Source organism: Ambystoma mexicanum, chromosome 3q, assembly GCF_040938575.1.
Source record: "Ambystoma mexicanum isolate Mex_15411 chromosome 3q, UKY_AmexF1_1, whole genome shotgun sequence".
Lineage (NCBI taxonomy): Eukaryota > Metazoa > Chordata > Amphibia > Caudata > Ambystomatidae > Ambystoma > Ambystoma mexicanum.
In genome coordinates, this window is record NC_090926.1 from 812756421 (window position 1) to 812773048 (window position 16628).

Here is a 16628-nt window from a genome sequence, read left to right on the forward strand (position 1 = left end):
GGGCTAGTTCCCATTAGACGAAAGGACCTTTCTGCCTCTGCAGGTCGTAGGGCCGTTTCTCTAATGGGAAATAGCTGCTTCAGTTTGAATGGGCTAGTTCCCATTAGACGAGAGGAAACTTTCTGCCTCTGCAGGTCAGAAGGCAGTTTCTCTAATTGGACCTAAGCTTCTCGGTGTGAATGGGCTAGTTCCCATTAGACGAGAGGACCTTTCTGCCTCTGCAGGTCGGGGGCCATTTCTCTAATGGGAACTAGCCTTCTCAGTGTGAATGGCCTAGTTCCCAATAGACGAGAGGACATTTCTGCCTCTGCAGGTCGCAGAGCCAATTCTCTAATGGGAACTAGCCTTCTCAGTGTGAATGGCCTAGTTCCCATTAGACAAAAGGACCTTTCTGCCTCTGCAGGTAGGAGGGCCGTTTCTCTAATGGGAACTAGCCTTCTCAGTTTGAATGGACTAGTTCCCATTAGACGAGAGGACCTTTCTGCCTCTCCAGGTCAGAGAGCCGTTTCTCTAATGGAAAATAGCTGCTTCAGTGTGAATGGGCTAGTTCCCATTAGATGAGAGGACCTTTCTGCCTCACCAATTCGGGGGGCCCTTTCTCTAATGGGAACCTTCCTTCTGTGTGTGAATGGGTTCCTATTAGACAAGGGGACCTTTCTGCCTCTACAGGTCGGAGGGCTGTTTCTCTAATGGGAACTAGCCTTCTCAGTGTGAATGGGCTAGTTCCCATTAGACGAGAGGATCTTTCTGCCTCTGCAGGTCGGAGGGCCGTTTCTCTAATGGGAACCAGCCTTCTCAGTGTGAATGGGTTCCCATTAGACGAGAGGACCTTTCTGCCTCTACAGGTCGAAGGGCTGTTTCTCTAATGGGAAATAGCTGCTTCATTGTGAGTGAGCTAGTCCCCATTAGACAAGAGCACCTTTCTGCCTCTCCAGGTCAGAGGGCTGTTTCTCTAATGAGAAATTGCTGCTTCAGTGTGAGTGGGCTAGTTCCCATTAGACGAGAGGTCCTTTCTGCCTCTGCAGGTCGGAGGGCCGTTTCTCTAATGGGAACTAGCCTTCTCAGTGTGAATGGGCTGGTTCCCATTAGACGAGAGGACCTTTCTGCCTCTCCATGTCAGAGAGACGTTTCTCTAATGGGAAATAGCTGCTTCAGTGTGAATGGGCTATTTCCCGTTAGACGAGAGGAAATTTCAGCCACTGCAGGTCGGAGGGCCAATTCTCTAATGGGGAATAGCTGCTTCAGTATGAGTGGGCTAGTTCCCATTCGACGAAAGGACCTTTCTGCCTCTCCAGGTCGGAGGGCTGTTTCTCTAATGGGAGCCAGACTTCTCAGTGTGAACGGGTTCCCATTAGACGAGAGTACCTTACTGCTTCTACAGGTTGGAGGGCTGTTTCTCTAATGGGAAATAGCTGCTTCATTGTGAGTGAGCTAGTTCCCATTAGACGAGAGCACCTTTCTGCCTCTCCATGTCAGAGGGATGTTTCTCTAATGGGAACTAGCCTTCTCAGTGTAAATGGGCTAGTTCCCATTAGACGAGAGGACCTTTCTGCCTCTGCAGGTCGAAGGGTCGTTTCTCTAATTGGAACTAGCCTTCTCAGTGTGAATGGGCTAGTTCCCATTAGACGAGAGGAAACTTTCTGCCTCTGCAGGTCAGTGGCCGTTTCTCTAACAGGGAATAGCTGCTTCAGTGTGAGTGGGCTAGTTCCCATTAGATGAAAGGACCTTTCTGCCTCTGCAGGTCGGAGGGCCGTTTCTCTAATGGGAAATAGCTGCTTCAGTGTGAATGGGCTAGTTCCCATTAGACGAGAGGACCTTTCTGCCTCTGCTGGTCAGAGAGCCGTTTCTCTAATGGGAAATAGCTGCTTCAGTGTGAATGGGCTAGTTCCCATTAGACGAGAGGACCTTTCTGCCTCTCCAGGTCGGAGGGCCGTTTCACTAATGGGAACCTTCCTTCTGTGTGTGAATGGGTTCCCATTAGACAAGGGGACCTTTCTGCCTCTACAGGTCGGAGGGCTGTTTCTCTAATGGGAAATAGCTGCTTCATTGTGAGTGAGCTAGTTCCCATTAGACGAGAGCACCTTTCTGCCTCTCCAGGTCACAGGGCTGTTTCTCTAATGAGAAATTGCTGCTTCAGTGTGAGTGGGCTAGTTCCCATTAGACGGGAGGACCTTTCTGCCTCTGCAGGTCAGAGGGCCGTTTCTCTAATGGGAACTAGCCTTCTCAGTGTAAATGGGCTAGTTCCCATTAGACGAGAGGACATTTCTTCCTCTGCAGGTCGGGGGCCGTTTCTCTAATGGGAACTATCATTCTCAGTGTGAATGGGCTAGTTCCCGTTAGAAGAAAGGACCTTTCTGCCTCTGCAGCTCGGGGGCCGTTTCTCTAATGGGAACTAGCCTTCTCAGTGTGAATGGGCTCGTTCCCATTAGACGAGAGGACATTTCTGCCTCTGCAGGTCGGAGGACCAATTCTCTAATGGGGAATAGCTGCTTCAGTGTGAATGGGCTAGTTCCCATTAGACAAGAGGAAACTTTCTGCCTCTGCAGGTCAGTGGCCGTTTCTCTAACGGGGAATATATGCTTCAGTGTGAGTGGGCTAGTTCCCATTAGATGAAAGGACCTTTCTGCCTCTGCAGGTCGGAGGGCCGTTTCTCTAATGGGAAATAGTTGCATCAGTGTGAGTGGGCTAGTTCCCATTAGACGAAAGGACCTTTCTGCCTCTGCAGGTCGGAGGGCCGTTTCTCTAATGGGAACCAGTCTTCTCAGTGTGAATGGGTTCCCATTAGACGAGAGGACCTTTCTGCCTCTACAGGTCGAAGGGCTGTTTCTCTAATGGGAAATCGCTGCTTCAGGGGATGTTTCTCTAATGGGAACTTGCATTCTCAGTGTGAATGGGCTAGTTCCCATTCGACGAAAGGACCTTTCTGCCTCTGCAGGTCAGAGGGTCGTTTCTCTAATTGGAACTAGCCTTCTCAGTGTGAATGGGCTAGTTCCCATTAGACAAGAGGAACTTTCTGCCTCTGCAGGTCAGTGGCCGTTTCTCTAACAGGGAATAGCTGCTTCAGTGTGAGTGGGCTAGTTCCCATTAGATGAAAGGACCTTTCTGCCTCTGCAGGTCGGAGGGCCGTTTCTCTAATGGGAAATAGCTGCTTCAGTGTGAATGGGCTAGTTCCCATTAGACGAGAGGACCTTTCTGCCTCTGCTGGTCAGAGAGCCGTTTCTCTAATGGGAAATAGCTGCTTCAGTGTGAATGGGCTAGTTCCCATTAGACGAGAGGACCTTTCTGCCTCTCCAGGTCGGAGGACCGTTTCACTAATGGGAACCTTCCTTCTGTGTGTGAATGGGTTCCCATTAGACAAGGGGACCTTTCTGCCTCTACAGGTCGGAGGGCTGTTTCTCTAATGGGAAATAGCTGCTTCATTGTGAGTGAGCTAGTTCCCATTAGACGAGAGCACCTTTCTGCCTCTCCAGGTCACAGGGCTGTTTCTCTAATGAGAAATTGCTGCTTCAGTGTGAGTGGGCTAGTTCCCATTAGACGGGAGGACCTTTCTGCCTCTGCAGGTCAGAGGGCCGTTTCTCTAATGGGAACTAGCCTTCTCAGTGTAAATGGGCTAGTTCCCATTAGACGAGAGGACATTTCTTCCTCTGCAGGTCGGGGGCCGTTTCTCTAATGGGAACTATTATTCTCAGTGTGAATGGGCTAGTTCCCGTTAGAAGAAAGGACCTTTCTGCCTCTGCAGCTCGGGGGCCGTTTCTCTAATGGGAACTAGCCTTCTCAGTGTGAATGGGCTCGTTCCCATTAGACGAGAGGACATTTCTGCCTCTGCAGGTCGGAGGACCAATTCTCTAATGGGGAATAGCTGCTTCAGTGTGAATGGGCTAGTTCCCATTAGACAAGAGGAAACTTTCTGCCTCTGCAGGTCAGTGGCCGTTTCTCTAACGGGGAATATATGCTTCAGTGTGAGTGGGCTAGTTCCCATTAGACGAAAGGACCTTTCTGCCTCTGCAGGTCGGAGGGCCGTTTCTCTAATGGGAACCAGTCTTCTCAGTGTGAATGGGTTCCCATTAGACGAGAGGACCTGTCTGCCTCTACAGGTCGAAAGGCTGTTTCTCTAATGGGAAATAGCTGCTTCATTGTGAGTGAGCTACTCCCCATTAGACAAGAGCACCTTTCTGCCTCTCCAGGTCAAAGGGCTGTTTCTCTAATGAGAAATTGCTGCTTCAGTGTGAGTGGGCTAGTTCCCATTAGACGAGAGGTCCTTTCTGCCTCTGCAGGTCGGAGGGCCGTTTCTCTAATGGGAACCAGCCTTCTCAGTGTGAACGGGTTCCCATTACACGAGAGCACCTTTCTGCCTCTCCAGGTCAGAGGGCTGTTTCTCTAATGAGAAATTGCTGATTCAGTGTGAGTGGGCTAGTTCCCATTAGACGAGAGGACCTTTCTACCTCTGCAGGTCAGAGGGCCGTTTCTCTAATGGGAACTAGCCTTTTCAGTGTAAATGGGCTAGTTCCCATTAGACAAGAGGACCTTTCTGCCTCTGCAGGTCGGGGGCCGTTTCTCTAATGGGAACTAGCATTCTCAGTGTGAATGGGCTAGTTCCCATTAGACGAAAGGACCTTTCTGCCTCTGCAGGTCGTAGGGCCGTTTCTCTAATGGGAAATAGCTGCTTCAGTGTGAATGGGCTAGTTCCCATTAGACGAGAGGAAACATTCTGCCTCTGCAGGTCAGAAGGCAGTTTCTCTAATTGGACCTAAGCTTCTCGGTGTGAATGGGCTAGTTTCCATTAGACGAGAGGACCTTTCTGCCTCTGCAGGTCGGGGGCCATTTCTCTAATGGGAACTAGCCTTCTCAGTGTGAATGGCCTAGTTCCCAATAGACGAGAGGACATTTCTGCCTCTGCAGGTCGCAGAGCCAATTCTCTAATGGGGAATTGCTGCTTCAGTGTGAGTGGGCTAGTTCCCATTAGACGAAAGGACCTTTCTGCCTCTGCAGCTCGGGGGCCGTTTCTCTAATGGGAACTAGCCTTCTCAGTGTGAATGGGCTCGTTCCCATTAGACGAGAGGACATTTCTGCCTCTGCAGGTCGGAGGACCAATTCTCTAATGGGGAATAGCTGCTTCAGTGTGAATGGGCTAGTTCCCATTAGACAAGAGGAAACTTTCTGCCTCTGCAGGTCAGTGGCCGTTTCTCTAACGGGGAATATATGCTTCAGTGTGAGTGGGCTAGTTCCCATTAGATGAAAGGACCTTTCTGCCTCTGCAGGTCGGAGGGCCGTTTCTCTAATGGGAAATAGTTGCATCAGTGTGAGTGGGCTAGTTCCCATTAGACGAAAGGGCCTTTCTGCCTCTGCAGGTCGGAGGGCCGTTTCTCTAATGGGAACCAGTCTTCTCAGTGTGAATGGGTTCCCATTAGACGAGAGGACCTTTCTGCCTCTACAGGTCGAAGGGCTGTTTCTCTAATGGGAAATAGCTGCTTCATTGTGAGTGAGCTACTCCCCATTAGACAAGAGCACCTTTCTGCCTCTCCAGGTCAAAGGGCTGTTTCTCTAATGAGAAATTGCTGCTTCAGTGTGAGTGGGCTAGTTCCCATTAGACGAGAGGTCCTTTCTGCCTCTGCAGGTCGGAGGGCCGTTTCTCTAATGGGAACCAGCCTTCTCAGTGTGAACGGGTTCCCATTACACGAGAGCACCTTTCTGCCTCTCCAGGTCAAAGGGCTGTTTCTCTAATGAGAAATTGCTGATTCAGTGTGAGTGGGCTAGTTCCCATTAGACGAGAGGACCTTTCTACCTCTGCAGGTCGGGGGCCGTTTCTCTAATGGGAACTAGCATTCTCAGTGTGAATGGGCTAGTTCCCATTAGACGAAAGGACCTTTCTGCCTCTGCAGGTCGTAGGGCCGTTTCTCTAATGGGAAATAGCTGCTTCAGTGTGAATGGGCTAGTTCCCATTAGACGAGAGGAAACTTTCTGCCTCTGCAGGTCAGAAGGCAGTTTCTCTAATTGGACCTAAGCTTCTCGGTGTGAATGGGCTAGTTCCCATTAGACGAGAGGACCTTTCTGCCTCTGCAGGTCGGGGGCCATTTCTCTAATGGGAACTAGCCTTCTCAGTGTGAATGGCCTAGTTCCCAATAGACGAGAGGACATTTCTGCCTCTGCAGGTCGCAGAGCCAATTCTCTAATGGGGAATTGCTGCTTCAGTGTGAGTGGGCTAGTTCCCATTAGACGAAAGGACCTTTCTGCCTCTGCAGGTCGTAGGACCGTTTCTCTAATGGGAAATAGCTGCTTCAGTGTGAATGGGCTAGTTCCCATTAGACAAGAGGTCCTTTCTGCCTCTGCAGCTCGGGGGCCGTTTCTCTAATGGGAACTAGCCTTCTCAGTGTGAATGGTCTAGTCCCCATTAGACGAGAGGAAACTTTATGCCTCTGCAGGTCAGTGGCCGTTTCTCTAACGGGGAATAGCTGCTTCAGTGTGAGTGGGCTAGTTCCCATTCGACGAAAGGACCTTTCTGCCTCTGCAGGTCGGAGGGCTGTTTCTCTAATGGGAACTAGCCTTCTCAGTGTGAATGGCCTAGTTCCCATTAGACGAGAGGACCTTTCTGCCTCTCCAGGTCAGAGAGCGGTTTCTCTAATGGAAAATAGCTGCTTCAGTGTGAATGGGCTAGTTCCCATTAGACGAGAGGATCTATCTGCCTCACCAATTCGGAGGGCCCTTTCTCTAATGGGAACTAGCCTTCTCGGTGTGAATGGGCTAGTTCCCATTAGACAAGAGGAAACTTTCTGCCTCTGCAGGTCAGTGGCCGTTTCTCTAATGGGAAATAGCTGCTTCATTGTGAGTGAGCTAGTCCCCATTAGACAAGAGCACCTTTCTGCCTCTCTATGTCAGAGAGCCGTTTCTCTAATGAGAAATTGCTGCTTCAGTGTGAATGGGCTAGTTCCCATTAGATGAGAGGACTTTTCTGCCTCTCCAGGTCGGACGGCTGTTTCTCTAATGGGAACTAGCCTTCTCAGTGTGAATGGGCTAGTTCCCATTAGACGAGAGGACCTTTCTGCCTCTCTAGGTCAGAGAGCCGTTTCTCTAATGGGAAATAGCTGCTTCAGTGTGAATGGGCTAGTTCCCATTAGACGAGAGGACCTTTCTGCCTCTCCAGGTCGGAGGGCTGTTTCTCTAATGGGAACCAGACTTCTCAGTGTGAACGGGTTCCCATTAGACGAGAGGACCTTACTGCTTCTACAGGTTGGAGGGCTGTTTCTCTAATGGGAAATAGCTGCTTCATTGTGAGTGAGCTAGTTCCCATTAGACGAGAGCACCTTTCTGCCTCTCCATGTCAGAGGGCTGTTTCTCTAATGGGAACTAGCCTTCTCAGTGTAAATGGGCTAGTTCCCATTAGACGAGAGGACCTTTCTACCTCTGCAGGTCGGGGGCCGTTTCTCTAATGGGAACTAGCCTTCTCAGTGTGAATGGGCTAGTTCCCATTAGACGAGAGGAAACTTTCTGCCTCTGCAGGTCAGTGGCCGTTTCTCTAACAGGGAATAGGTGCTTCAGTGTGAGTGGGCTAGTTCCCATTAGATGAAAGGACCTTTCTGCCTCTGCAGGTCGGAGGGCCGTTTCTCTAATGGGAAATAGCTGCTTCAGTGTGATTGGGCTAGTTCCCTTTAGATGAGAGGACCTTTCTGCCTCTGCAGGTAAGAGGGCCGTTTCTCTAATGGGAAATAGCTGCTTCAGTGTGAATGGGCTAGTTCCCATTAGACGAGAGGACCTTTCTGCCTCTGCTGGTCAGAGAGCCGTTTCTCTAATGGGAAATAGCTGCTTCAGTGTGAATGGGCTAGTTCCCATTAGACGAGAGGACCTTTCTGCCTCTCCAGGTCGGAGGGCCGTTTCACTAATGGGAACCTTCCTTCTGAGTGTGAACGGGTTCCCATTAGACAAGGGGACCTTTCTGCCTCTACAGTTCGGAGGGCTGTTTCTCTAATGGGAAATAGCTGCTTCATTATGAGTGAGCTAGTTCCCATTAGACAAGAGCACCTTTCTACCTCTCCAGGTCAGAGGGCTGTTTCTCTAATGAGAAATTGCTGCTTCAGTGTGAGTGGGCTAGTTTCCATTAGACGGGAGGACCTTTCTGCCTCTGCAGGTCAGAGGGCCGTTTCCCTAATGGAAACTAGCCTTCTCAGTGTAAATGGGCTAGTTCCCATTAGATGAGAGGACATTTCTTCCTCTGCAGGTCGGGGGCCGTTTCTCTAATGGGAACTATCATTCTCAGTGTGAATGGGCTAATTCCCATTAGACGAAAGGACCTTTCTGCCTCTGCAGCTCTGGGGCCGTTTCTCTAATGGGAACTAGCCTTCTCAGTGTGAATGGGCTCGTTCCCATTAGACGAGAGCACATTTCTGCCTCTGCAGGTCGGAGGACCAATTCTCTAATGGGGAATAGCTGCTTCAGTGTGAATGGGCTAGATCCCATTAGAAAAGAGGTCCTTTCTGCTTCTGCAGGTCGTAGGGCCGTTTCTCTAATGGGAAATAGCTGCTTCAGTGTGAATGGGCTAATTCCCATTAGACAAGAGGAAACTTTCTTCCTCTGCAGGTCAGTGGCCGTTTCTCTAACGGGGAATATCTGCTTCAGTGTGAGTGGGCTAGTTCCCATTAGATGAAAGGACCTTTCTGCCTCTGCAGGTCGGAGGGCCGTTTCTCTAATGGGAAATAGCTGCTTCAGTGTGAATGGGCTAGTTCCCATTAGACGAGAGGACCTTTCTGCCTCTGCAAGTCGGAGGGCCGTTTCTCTAATGGGAACCAGCCTTCTCAGTGTGAATGGGTTCCCATTAGACGAGAGGACCTTTCTGCCTCTCCAGGTCAGGGGGCTGTTTCTCTAATGGGAAATTGCTGCTTCAGTGTGAGTGGGCTAGTTCCCATTAGACGAGAGGTCCTTTCTGCCTCTGCAGGTCAGAGGGCCGTTTCTCTAATGGGAACTAGCCTTCTCAGTTTAAATGGGCTAGTTCCCATTAGACGAGAGGACCTTTCTGCCTCTGCAGGTCGGGGGCCGTTTCTCTAATGGGAACTTGCATTCTCAGTGTGAATGGGCTAGTTCCCATTCGACGAAAGGACCTTTCTGCCTCTGCAGGTCAGAGGGCCATTTCTCTAATGGGAAATAGCTGCTTCAGTGTGAATGGGCAAGTTCCCATTAGAAGAGAGGACCTTTCTGCCCCTGCAGGTCGAAGGGTCGTTTCTCTAATGGGAACTAGCCTTCTCAGTGTGAATGGGCTAGTTCCCATTAGACGAAAGGACCTGTCTGCCTCTGCAGGTCGGAGGGCCATTTCTCTAATGGGAAATAGCTGCTTCAGTGTAAATGGGATAGTTCCCATTGGACAAGAGGACCTTTCTGCCTCTGCAGGTCAGAGGGCCGTTTCTCTAATGTAAAATAGCTGCTTCAGTGTGAGTGGGCTAGTTCCCATTAGACGAGAGGACCTTTCTGCCTCTGCAGGTCAGATGGCCATTTCTCTAATGGGAAATAGTTGCATAAGTGTGAGTGGGCTAGTTCACATTAGACAAAAGGACCTTTCTGCCTCTGCAGGTCGGAGGGCCGTTTCTCTAATGGGAAATAGCTGCTTCAGTGTGAATGGGCTAGTTCCCATTAGACAAGAGGTCCTTTCTGCCTCTGTAGCTCGGGGCCGTTTCTCTAATGGGAACTAGCCTTCTCAGTGTGAAGGGGCTAGTTCTCATTAGACGAGAGTAAGCTTTCTGCCTCTGCAGGTCGGAGGGCCGTTTCTCTAATTGGAGCTAAGCTTCTCGGTGTGAATGGGCTAGTTCCCATTAGATGAGAGGACCTTTCTGCCTCTGCAGGTCGGGGGCCATTTCTCTAATGGGAACTAGCCTTCTCAGTGTGAATGGGCTAGTTCCCATTAGACGAAAGGACCTTTCTGCCTCTGCAGGTCGTAGGGCCGTTTCTCTAATGGGAAATAGCTGCTTCAGTGTGAATGGGCTATTTCCTATTAGAAAAGAGGTCCTCTCTGCCTCTGCAGCTCGGGCCATTTCTCTAATGGGAACTAGCCTTCTCAGTGTGAGTGGGCTAGTTCCCATTAGACGGGAGGACCTTTCTGCCTCTGCAGGTCAGAGGGCCGTTTCTCTAATGGGAACTAGCCTCCTCAGTGTGTATGGGCTAGTTCCCATTAGACGAGAGGACATTTCTGCCTCTGCAGGTCGGGGGCCGTTTCTCTAATGGGAACTATCATTCTCAGTGTGAATGGGCTAGTTCCCATTAGACGAAAGGACCTTTCTGCCTCTGCAGGTCATAGGGCCGTTTCTCTAATGGGAAATAGCTGCTTCAGTGTGAATGGGCTAGATCCCATTAGACAAGACGTCCTTTCTGCCTCCGCAGCTCGGGGGCCGTTTCTCTAATGGGAACTAGCCTTCTCAGTGTGAATGGGCTCGTTCCCATTAGACGAGAGGACATTTCTGCCTCTGCAGGTCGGAGGACCAATTCTCTAATGGGGAATAGCTGCTTCAGTGTGAATGGGCTAGTTCCCATTAGAAAAGAGGTCCTTTCTGCCTCTGCAGGTCGTAGGGCCGTTTCTCTAATGGGAAATAGCTGCTTCAGTGTGAATGGGCCAGTTCCCATTAGACAAGAGGAAACTTTCTACCTCTGCAGGTCAGTGGCTGTTTCTCTAACGGGGAATATCTGCTTCAGTGTGAGTGGGCTAGTTCCCATTAGATGAAAGGACCTTTCTGCCTCTGCAGGTCGGAGGGCCGTTTCTCTAATGGGAAATTGCTGCTTCAGTGTGAATGGGCTAGTTCCCATTAGATGAGAGGAACTTTCTGCCTCTGCAGGTCGGAGGGCCGTTTCTCTAATGGGAACCAGCCTTCTCAGTGTGAATGGGTTCCCATTAGACGAGAGGACCTTTGTGCCTCTACAGGTCGAAGGGCTGTTTCTCTAATGGGAAATAGCTGCTTCATTGTGAGTGAGCTAGTTCCCATTAGACGAGAGCACCTTTCTGCCTCTCCAGGTCAGAGGGCTGTTTCTCTAATGAGAAATTGCTGCTTCAATGTGAGTGGGCTAGTTCCCATTAGACGAGAGGTCCTTTCTGCCTCTGCAGGTCGGAGGGCCGTTTCTCTAATGGGAACTAGCCTTCTCAGTTTAAATGGGCTAGTTCCCATTGGACGATAGGACCTTTCTGCCTCTGCAGGTCGGGGGCCGTTTCTCTAATGGGAACTTGCATTCTCAGTGTGAATGGGCTAGTTCCCATTCGACGAAAGGACCTTTCTGCCTCTGCAGGTCAGAGGGCCATTTCTCTAATGGGAAATAGCTGCTTCAGTGTGAATGGGCAAGTTCCCATTAGACGAGAGGACCTTTCTGCCCCTGCAGGTCGAAGGGTCGTTTCTCTAATGGGAACTAGCCTTCTCAGTGTGAATGGGCTAGTTCCCATTAGACGAAAGGACCTGTCTGCCTCTGCAGGTCGGAGGGCCATTTCTCTAATGGGAAATAGCTGCTTCAGTGTAAATCGGATAGTTCCCATTGGACAAGAGGACCTTTCTGCCTCTGCAGGTCAGAGGGCCGTTTCTCTAATGTAAAATAGCTGCTTCAGTGTGAGTGGGCTAGTTCCCATTAGACGAGAGGACCTTTCTGCCTCTGCAGGTCAGATGGCCATTTCTCTAATGGGAAATAGTTGCATAAGTGTGAGTAGGCTAGTTCACATTAGACAAAAGGACCTTTCTGCCTCTGCAGGTCGGAGGGCCGTTTCTCTAATGGGAAATAGCTGCTTCAGTGTGAATGGGCTAGTTCCCATTAGACAAGAGGTCCTTTCTGCCTCTGTAGCTCGGGGCCGTTTCTCTAATGGGAACTAGCCTTCTCAGTGTGAAGGGGCTAGTTCCCATTAGACGAGAGTAAGCTTTCTGCCTCTGCAGGTCGGAGGGCCGTTTCTCTAATTGGAGCTAAGCTTCTCGGTGTGAATGGGCTAGTTCCCATTAGATGAGAGGACCTTTCTGCCTCTGCAGGTCGGGGGCCATTTCTCTAATGGGAACTAGCCTTCTCAGTGTGAATGGGCTAGTTCCCATTAGACGAAAGGACCTGTCTGCCTCTGCAGGTCGTAGGGCCGTTTCTCTAATGGGAAATAGCTGCTTCAGTGTGAATGGGCTATTTCCTATTAGAAAAGAGGTCCTCTCTGCCTCTGCAGCTCGGGCCATTTCTCTAATGGGAACTAGCCTTCTCAGTGTGAGTGGGCTAGTTCCCATTAGACGGGAGGACCTTTCTGCCTCTGCAGGTCAGAGGGCCGTTTCTCTAATGGGAACTAGCCTCCTCAGTGTGTATGGGCTAGTTCCCATTAGACGAGAGGACATTTCTGCCTCTGCAGGTCGGGGGCCGTTTCTCTAATGGGAACTATCATTCTCAGTGTGAATGGGCTAGTTCCCATTAGACGAAAGGACCTTTCTGCCTCTGCAGGTCGTAGGGCCGTTTCTCTAATGGGAAATAGCTGCTTCAGTGTGAATGGGCTAGATCCCATTAGACAAGACGTCCTTTCTGCCTCCGCAGCTCGGGGGCCGTTTCTCTAATGGGAACTAGCCTTCTCAGTATGAATGGGCTCGTTCCCATTAGACGAGAGGACATTTCTGCCTCTGCAGGTCGGAGTGTTAGGGAGAATTCTCTGTTTAGGCTGAATTTCCCTCCCTAGTGAGTCCCCCAGCAGCTTTGCTGGATTTCTGGGGTTTAATTTTTTCTCCTGCCAAGAGTGGGACTCTTTTTACCCTCACTCTTGGACATGTTGAACTGTGTTATCTTGGACAAACCTTGTGTTGAATGGGCTATGGGGTCTTTTACTCCATAGGGCCTCATGTATTTTTGTGATGTGGGTTACACAGCACCCTCTGTGCCGTGACCCAGGGGTGTCCTAGGGACTCCCCAGCATAGACTCCATACCCTGGGACTGACTACTGTCTCCCAGGGCATGTAAAGTCACCAAAGACTTTGCTAGTCTTGAATCCTGAACAGAACCAGTACAAACCATCATATTGTGGACGTACTGGCTGGGGCAATTCGATTGCCCCAGGGTCTGTTAGTCGAGGGGGCACGTCTCCGTCCCCCCTGATCGAGTTTTGGCTGGTGGCAGTGGAAACTACGTTTTATATTCGACCGCGAATATTTTCCTATGGGATTTCCCATTGTTTTAGGCTAACACATTTAATTATTTATTTACGGTAGCCTTAAACATACCACCGGTTTATATATTTATTTTTATAACTCCGGTTGGGACTTTTTGCCAAAACTTGATTCTAAAATGGCGTTGGTGTTCGCCTCTGTAACTCTGACCCAAAGTGGAGCCCTTTGTTCCACTTTTGGCGGGCTTCTCCACAGAAGCCCTCCAAAGTGGTGCCACTCTGTCTGGGGTACTTAGGAGGGGTGGAGGGGGGTTTAGGCACCCTGGACTGAGTTACCTAGGTAACTCAAGTCGCACTCCGTCCTGATTGGCCCAAGTGGTGAGCCGGCCGGCTCACCACTTAGCATGTTTGAGTGACAGCTAGGCTGGGTGAATGGGGGTTTGCTGCATAAAAGCAGGGCTTTGGGGACTGGAACTTCAGAAGTCGCCACAGGACCAAGAATCCGACGAGGGAAGAGCTGAGCCGACCTGCTTCGACGACACCACCCGGTGGAGCCCTGCTGAACCGTCTCACCACTTTTCCCGACGACCGAGGAGAACTCTTAACGGAGTGGCTCCTTCCCTTGACTGGTGGGGACAACCAGTTTTCGCCTTCTTTTTGCTTCCCGAGGTATCTCGTGGCCGCCTTGCCAGTGCCAAGCACCCCGGCAACCGGAACCCCACCACTTTTACCTCAAACCACGAAAGTCGGTACAACCCTTTAACCGGAGGACTCCGCGGCTGGTTTCTTCCCGGGCAGTGCAACGACCTTCTTCTTCTGCTCTTCAGCGAGAACTTCTTCTCCCCTGACCGACGTCGAGCCTTGCTGCCACTGCCTGGAACAACTGCCACCGCTGGAGGATCCTTTCCACTTAAGGTACCGTGTTCCGCCTGGCTTCCCTTGCCACCGACTGTACGGGGTAGATTTAGCCCCCGGCTTTCGAACCTGGGAGTGCCTGGGACACCCTGGCTAAACTTTCTAAGCCACTCTAAACTCTTTCTAACTCTTTGCAAGACTTTGAATCCTTAACAACAGTGTGATCTTGGGCACATTTTCGCTCCGACTACTCTAAGAGTGGGCCCTGCCTAGTGACTTTTGCTCACCTGTGACTTTGTGCTTCTGTGAGTCTATTGCCAGTGTTCTGGACCTTAGAGTGGTGTGTTTTACCCATTCCTGTTTCTTTTTACCCCTCTCTTAAACCTACTAGAGTGTCATCTAACGTTAAGCGCTCACCTCTGTTTTAATTATGTGGTGTTAACTTAGAGTTGTCTAGATAGGAGTAAGGGTTGGAACTGCTTGCATTATAACTGTGTTTGAAGTGTTTTTACTATATTTTGCTAGAGTGTTTTTATCTTATGTGTATTTTAAATAAATAACTATATACTTTTGAAACCAAGCTCTGGTCAGTGTTTGCTTGTGCTATTGTGTCCGAGTACATATTGTGTATACTTTGCATACTGCCTAACTCTTCTTGAGAGAAGTCTGACTGCTCAGCCACAGCTACCAGGTAAATCTGGGTGGTACAGACTGCTACCAAAGGGGTTTACTGCTCTACCTGTAGTCTTAAATCTTTTGCAGTGTTCCCCAAGGGAACTGCACAGGTTTCTGCCTAACACTGGTGTACAGCGGTGGGATTTGTATTGAGTATACATTTTATTGTGCTTTAGATACCTTAGTGCAACTAACCACAAAGCTTAGCACTGAAAAAGTAAAACCTCTAACATGTCAGTTATAGAAAGCTATAGTCAAGAGTCCCTTGCAGCCAAAACTGCTGATTGTTTAAGAGTGCTCTGTAAACATAAGGATCTCCTGACTAAGGGCAAGAAAATGGAGCTGATTGAAAGATTGTTAGCTAACCAAAGTCTGGGTGATGGTTCAGAGGAACCTACCACTCCAGCAACTGTAGATGACAGTGTTGAAGTTAACATGGAGCAAAATGTTGATGATTCTGAGGAAGAGTCAGAAGAGGAGGGTGAGGCTGTTGTAACTGTCCCCCCTAGGCCTCTGCCTGCTCTACCTGCTGTGCCTACTGGACCTTTACCAGGTCCCACATTTAGTCCTCAGTACTTTGAACTGGAGAAAATGAAGCTAGAATTGGAGTATAAGAAACTTAATGCTCAAACTGACAAAGAACTAAGGCTAAGGGAAATGGAGCTCAAGTATGACTTAGAAATGAAGAAATTATCTGTTGAGAATGTTTCTCTCTCTGGCTCCTCTAGAAGTTCCAGTCCTAAAAGACCCCGGATGCCTAAAGAATTGGTTGGTATGTATGAGCCTAAGTTGGATGTGTTGGATTGGTTGTCTCTGTTTGAATATAATCATGGGCTCCAGAACATCACAGGAAATGACTTACTCACCTGGTTGTTCTCTAGGCTTCCCCCTGTTGCAACTGATGTGGTAATGGAGATGGGGGAGGAGGATAGGAAGGACTATGAATGTGTGAAACTAGCTTTGATAGCTAGGTTTGGGAAGACCCCTTCCCAGTATCTTAAGAGGTTTAGGAACCTCAAAAAGCATGATGGTACCCCTTGGGCTACCTGGGTGAGTGAATGTTTGAAAAACTTAGAGGGATGGATTAAGGGTTACAAGGTGAACACTTATGAAGGTATGAAGAATTTGTTTATGTTGGAGACTATTTATGATGCCTGCTCTCCTGAGCTCAGACAACACTTGGCTGATTCCAGGGAATTGGATTCCCGGAGGCTAGCTAAGGCTGCTGACTTGTGGGTTGCCAACAGGGCCACTCACAAGGATTCTGGGGTAACTCAGAAGAAGGATGGGGAGAAACAGTCTAAAAAGGACTCCAAAGAGAATTCTAATACTACAAATTCCAAAGAGGGCCCCAAACAAAACTATAAGGGTAAGCCCCAAGGGAAACCAAATCAGGCTAGTGTACCTTCTGGTCCCAGACCAGAAGGAGGTCAGAACAAGCCTCCATTCCAGCGAGCCTTTGGCTCATGCTTTGTTTGTAAGGCTACTGACCATGTGAAAGGAGATCCCAGATGTAAGGGTAAACCTTCAGGGGTCCAGCTTGCCTCCTTAGCCTTCGCTCCAGAAGAGGAAGTACAAATGGCAAGTGGAAACTTTCTATTACTAGCTGATGAACCCACTGGAGTCTCAGCTAGTGTTTCTTTAGTCTCTCTGGGGTTGTGGGAGCAACAGAATTTAGATGTCTATAACTCTATCCCAGATAATACTAAAGAGTATTATAAGGACAGTGTCCAGGTGAATGGTCAGGAGACTCCTGCCATTAGGGACACTGGAGCCAGCATAACTGTGGTGGATGAATCATTTTTCAAGGCAGAGGATGTTGCTAAGGCACCCAAATGCCTCACCAAGTTAGCTGGTGGGCCTGTGCAGATGTGTCCCCAGTTACCAGTTCTCATCCAATGTAATGATATGGCTGTAAAAATACCTGTCAGTGTACAATGTGAAGTGCCAGGTAGGGTTCTGTTGGGTAATGACCTCAAAGCTCTTGGAGTTGTATCTCATACCCCCAGACCTCCTAGCAAAAGGTTCCAG